The sequence below is a fragment of the Triticum aestivum genome, chromosome 7B (genome assembly GCF_018294505.1).
Source record: "Triticum aestivum cultivar Chinese Spring chromosome 7B, IWGSC CS RefSeq v2.1, whole genome shotgun sequence".
Lineage (NCBI taxonomy): Eukaryota > Viridiplantae > Streptophyta > Magnoliopsida > Poales > Poaceae > Triticum > Triticum aestivum.
This window is the reverse complement of record NC_057813.1, coordinates 744,987,128-744,993,603: the sequence shown is the minus strand read 5'-3', so window position 1 is coordinate 744,993,603 and position 6,476 is coordinate 744,987,128. Positions and strand designations below refer to the sequence as shown.

The following is a 6,476-nucleotide window of genomic DNA, read 5'->3' as shown; positions in this document are numbered from 1 at the left end:
TCACAATGTTTATGCTTGTTTATGTCGATGACATCATCGTTGCCAGTTCATCGCCTACTGCAACAACTAAGTTACTTGCTGATCTTCATGCCACGTTTTCCCTCAAGGATCTGGGTCCTCTGCATTTTTTTCTTGGTGTTGAGGTGAAGTCGTTGCCACAGGGGATTGTGCTCTCCCAACAGAAGTACATTGGCGACATCCTTCATCATGCCAATATGGAACGTTGTAATGTCTCCACCACTCCCATGTCCTCGAGTGAGAAGATCAGCAAGGAGAGTGGGGCACCTCTCTCTCAGGATGACAGTACCAAATACCGTAGCCTAGTTGGAGCACTTCAGTACCTGACATTGACTAGGACGGGTATCTCCTTTGCTGTGAATCGTGTTTGCCAGTTTCTGCATGCACCAACAACTGCACATTTTTCGGCAGCCAAAAGGATATTGAGGTACCTAAATTATACTCGTGGTATGAGTCTGTCTATTCGCAAGTCACCTTCAATGGTGCTGAGTTGCTTTTCTGATGCGGACTGGCCGGGTGCAGTGACAATCGCCGGTCTACAAGAGGGTTTGCGGTTTTTCTTGGTCCCAATCTTGTCTCCTGGAGCTCCAGAAAGCAGGCCACAGTCTCAAGATCCAGCACAGAATCTGAGTACAAAGCCATTGCCAATGGCACAACTGAGATAATCTGGATACAGTCTGTTCTTGGAGAACTTGGAGTCTTTATGCCACGACCTCCAGTATTGTGGTGTGATAACCTGGGTGCCACTTATTTGTCTGCAAATCCTGTGTTTCATGCCAGAACCAAGCATATAGAGGTGGATTTCCATTTTGTTCGAGAAAGAGTTGCAGCCAAAGCATTGGATGTGAGGTTCATCTCTTCCAAGGAACAAGTTGCTGACATCTTCACCAAACCACTTGCTGAGGCACCCTTTATCTCGAATAGATACAATCTGAATCTTCTTGAAGGACGTTCAGATTGAGGGGGTGTTAAACTGTATATTGTTAGTATATAGGAGTCTGTTTATATCCGTACTTATCTCCTGTAACTACCTGTATATTGTGCCCTAGTTGGACCCTATAAATACATCCCAAGGCCACCATGTTGGGTGCGCCGATCCAATCTTCTTTTCTGTGTTTCACAGGTCATGCCCGGGCTTTGCCGCCGCCGGTCCGGTACCTAGAAACAGGACCGCCAGACTGGTCGGTCCGGTCCGGCTCGGTCCGCCGGCGGCCGGTCCAAGTGACGGCTCGGTCAGGGACCGGACCGGCCCGGACCGTGTCCACCCTGAGCGCCGTCACTAGTCCTGAACGGAAAATGACGGGCATTCCAGCAAAGATAGAGCCATCGGAGTGATGGCATGGCACCTCCTGCAAATTTTATACCTGTTGTTTTCTCTGTAGTAACTGTGTAGTGGAACGCCTCTAGCAGCTTGAACCCGTTACTATTTACAGTCAGCACTCCAGCCGACCCCAGTACTTCTAGCCGAAGATTGGTCAGAGAAGGCATACCCATAAGAATATGGAGACCTTCATCATCAAATAGGTCGACATCTATGTCTAATTTGATGATATTGGTTAGGAAGGCCATTCCCTTGGGAACCCTCATCATGTGGCCCACTAGTTTAAGACTTCGGAGTTCGGAGGTGCGGAAAGGTGCAGCATGGATCCCTGAACAGACATTCTCCTATTTGTCCACGGGTAAAAAGATATTGAAGGCTGTCATTGCCCAACACCTTCAGAGATGACCTCAGCCTTTCTCGATAGAGTTCAGTCCATACTCCAACAATGCTCTGGAAGTGGAAAAGCCCGTTGCCGTTATGTTCAGTCCTCGCCTAGAAACTGCGTTGTGCAATGATTCGGAGTAAACGTCAGCTTGGCCCTAATTTGAGCTTGAGTTACTTATTTTCATTGGTCGTTCTCTGCCATTACATATTTTCCCTGACAGGTAAACGGTCAACTTGCTCTACTGTTATTTCTTTCTTCATGACTGCTTTATATGCCTTCATCAGGGCAGGCTTACCTGGCATCGCACGAGCACAAAGGCAGGCCAAAATGATTCTGGCGCCCTGCGATCAGGTATTGAAAAAATCCATCCGCCTAAGCCTCATTACTGAAGCACCGATGTTTATCTACACGTACTGCTGGTTTTGCACGAGCCACGACGGCAGGCAACAATATTGCTTCATGAGGGCTGGCCCAAAGCCTCTGGCGCCCTGCGCCTGGTACTGGAAAAATCCATCGGCCTGAGCCTGATACTTGAACACCCATGTTTATCTACAGCTAGACCACACAAACCATCCGCCCGCCTTCCCAGCTAGAGTACCAATCAAATATCAATGTAGCAACATATATATACCAGCATCAAACAGTTCAGCTAGTATACTATAATGTACTGTAACCAAACTGAAGCTATTGACCAAGGTGCCCTGAAATTCAGATATTTGAACCAGCCATTTCCATGCAGCTACAGCCCGTTCAGTTAAGTTGATTGCTGAAACATAAAAACCCTGCCTTCTCCAAACACTACCTTATAAGATTCAAATAAATAGTTCAAATCATCCAGATACAGGCAAGAGAAACTTGAAAAATGGAAACATCAATAAGTCCGTAAACAGAAGAAGAAAGTAGACTATAGGTTCGATGCGCATCAGGAAAACCCACTGTCTGTACTCGTTCTGGAATACAAACTATGGGACGAAAAACCTGATGCACCAAACCAACCCTATTACAAACACACAATGTCACAAAATGTTAGCTACAGCACATGGCAATACATAAATACGGTGGCTGATCACAGAGTTGGACAAACAAACGTGTAGCTCACATCACATGCTCTTCAGGAAGAGTAGCTGAGACGGAGCTGAAGATTGTGACGGTTGGGATGCAAAGCGATTGCTTTTTCGACGAAACAGTCCACAGTCTCCAGCTCGTCCAGAGTTGCACGAGAAATACTAATTTCGACATGGAGGTCAGCAAGGTTTGAAAGGTGCTCGAAGCCCATGCCAGTGTTCTCATTATTCCTTAACGGAACACCACAATTGTTCCAGTAAAGATAGAGCCATCGGAGTGCTGGCATCGCACCTGCTTCAAATTTTATACCTGTTGTTTCGTATGCCTGATTTGTGTAGTGGAACACCTCTAGCAGCTTGAATCCGTTACCACTTACAGTCAGGACGCCACCTGATCTTGAAACTATTAGCTGGAGATTAGCCAGAGAAGGCATACCCATAAGAATACGGAGATCTTCATCATCAAATAGATAGACTTCTATGTCTAATTTGAGGATGTTGGTTAGGAAGGCCATTCCCTTGGGAAACCTCATCATGGGGTACTCTAGTTTAAGATTTTGGAGGTGCGGAAAGGTGCAGCATGGATCCCTGAACATATATTCTCCTATTACTGCATGAGTATGAAGATGTTGAAGGCTGCCTATGGCATTCAGAGATGACCTCAGTCTTTCTCTATAGCATTCAGTCCATGAACCAGTCATCGTGATCTTTCTCAATTTTGTTAGATGTCCAAGTTCTTCCACAAATTTCTCAGGGTTGTCAATTTGATGGATATCTGCCACTTCCTCTAGGGCTCTCATGCTGCCAAACATATCTGCAGACAACACACAACTACAGGAAACAAATAGGCGCACCAAATTCTGTAGTCGGGCTGTAGTTGATGGCAGTTCTCTAATCTTTATAGAGCCCCGCAAATCAAGAGTCTCTAAGTTCTGTAGCTTTCCGATATCTTCATGAAGCTCTGTGATTCTTCTAGACTTAATTCTCAAATACCTCAGTTGATAGAAACTTCCAATATTTCTTATATGCTCGTTTTCCGGTTCCCACTCACCACATATATCAAGCACACGCAAAGACTGAAAGTCCTCAAGTGGGGGTATCTACTTACTTTCTCCGAACACATTTAGTGAGCGAACATGTAACTTGCTTCTTGTGATTGATTGGATTGCCCCTTTATGTTCATTCCCACTAGATTGCAGGGAGATTCGATGGATCTTGCTTGGCAAAGAATTGCATTCAGCGTTTAAAATAGTGGCAAAATTCTCTTCATCTGACAGAGATATTATGAGGTCAAGGACCATATCATGAACTCGACAGTATTGGTCAAAACCATAACCTTGAGGATCTGCATAAACCAGCTGAATCAAGCTTCTATTGACAAGTTCATTAAAACAGCTCTCTGCTTCTTGATACAAGTTTCCCCGTTTTGTAGCAATGAATCCTTCAGCTAGCCATTTCCTTTTTAGTTCTTCACACGGGATATACTTGTCCTCTGGATATATACATAAGTACAACAAACAAGTCTTCAAGTGGTGTGGAAGATCCCAATAACTAAGTAACAATATATGTCTCATACCATTTCCTCCATCATCACTCTCATATGAAATACCAGTACCAATGGAACCTTGGAGTCTCTCCCATTCATCTAGGTTTTGAGGTTTATTGGCCAGCAAACTCGCAATTGTAACTATAGCCAATGGCAGACCACCACATTTTCTCAGGATCCTAGTTGAGACTTCTTGTAGTTGAGGAGGGCAAGAGTTGTCGGAGTGGAAAATTCTCCGAAGGAACAATCTTCGGGAATCAACATTGTTGAGGGGTAGCATTTGATAGAGGTGGTCACCAGAGTTTGAACAACTTGACTTAGCTACATTGGCAATGCGTGTAGTAATAATTATTCTGCTGCCATTACAATTGTCAGGAAAAACTGCTTTGAGAGATCTCCAGTCTTGTTCTTTCCATACATCATCAATAACAAGAAAGTACCTGTATCACAATGTTACACTATTAGTTGAGCTTATTTACACAAATATGATGACCTGCACTACACTAGCATTTATGTCTGCAAAGAGGGAAGGAGTTACCTCTTTCCTGTCAAGAGCAGTTGGATTTCACGGATTAGTTGTTTTTCGTCCCATCTCTCGGACTGGCATTCCCTAAATTTATCTTTGTCGATCTGAGAAAGGACATCTTTCAAGAGCTTCTCGAGATCAGGGGTGCGTGACACGGACACAGAAGCTCTGTGCTGGAAGTGCTCTCCAATCTTGCGAGAGGTCTCCATGGCAAGGGTGGTCTTTCCCAGCCCCCCACCACCAACAATGGCTACCACCTTCAGCTCCACGCTCTCCTCCGTCAACCAAGAGACAAGCTGATCCCTGGGGCCGTCAATGGCCACCAAGCCCTTGGCCACCCCGTGGAACGCAGCCAGCCGGGGATCTATCTCCACGGGCCTCGTTGGCCCAATTGCAGCATACTTGTCGAGATTCAGCCTCAGCCGCCGTTCTTCCTCCTCCTTGACCCGGTCCTTGAGCTCCTTGATCTGGGTGCCGATGTCATGGCGCGCGAACAGCTTCTTGAGCCGGCGTGCAGCCTTCTTGGGGAAGCTGAGCTTGGCATCGCCAAGGCGGATCATGAACCGGTCGATGCACTCCTCCATGTCGTAGCTGAGGTCCCGCATGTTGCCCTTCCAGTCCTTGGCAACCTTGTCGAGCACCTCCATGTCGGCCAGAGCGTTGACCAGGTTCTGCATCCTGCGGAGCTCGCGCTCAAGGAAGGCGATGTCCTTGCGCACCCTCTTGAGCATCGTGTACTCCTTGCCAAGCAGGGTGGCGAGCTTGACGATGACAGAGCCCAACGCCCCCGTCCCGGCACCCACGCCCGCCATCTCCCTTTTGCCTCCCTTGAGAAGAGGCAGCCGCTACAGAAGCGCCATGGTTGGTGTGGTGGTGTTCGATGGAGTAGTGGTGGAGAGAAGAGAGAGGTCAACGCGGTGTGTTGTCGCTGGCCTGCTGCGAGTCTGCGTGTGAACGGGCAATGCCTCCTGCGTAGCAATGCCTCCGTTGTTGCTAGGAAGCTTCGCGGAAGCCCGTCGGAGGAGGCTGCCAAGTAGGTCAACTCCTCGGTTAGGCAATATAATCGGAGGAGCGTGGTGTGTTGGTGGCTTGCTACCGAGTACTATGCTGCTTGGCGTTGACCTCGCATACGGGCGTGGCGATCGGGCGTAGCAATGCATCAGTATGTCCCACCAGATAATTAGCATCCCGTCGGTATCATGCATTGTTATCTTCTAATCATGCATGCGACTACTCTACCGCTAGAAAACAACTACTACTAGCAGGCTGTCCCATCAAGTCAAAACTACTGCTCCTAATCATTCCAATGCAAAGGTAAGCGCATTAAATTGTTTAGCAACCATAGTCCCTAAGGCTGCTGCCAATGCATGGGTGTTTAGTTGAGGTGCTAAGCACATTAAATAGGTTAGCAACTACACCCCCCAATGCATAGATGCTTAGCTTATGGTTGCTAAGCTTGCTTTATTTAATGATTTAGCAACTAAAGCTCTTCATGTTTTGCCTAGGTTCACGCGCTTAGCATTGTTTCTTCTTGGGTCATCACACTCATCTCTCTCCTCATAAATAACTTGCCACATCAGATTTTTTGCCTACATGGAAGGCTTAGCACATGTACA

The 6,476-nt window shown here is 46.8% G+C and overlaps 1 pseudogene; it reads right to left on the bottom strand.

Annotated features, from left to right (window-relative positions):
- Window positions 1-2,627: 2,627 nt before the first annotated feature.
- LOC123162438 (disease resistance protein RGA5-like) lies at window positions 2,628-5,672 on the bottom strand (annotated as a pseudogene).
- Between the last annotated feature and the right edge of the window lie 804 nt (window positions 5,673-6,476).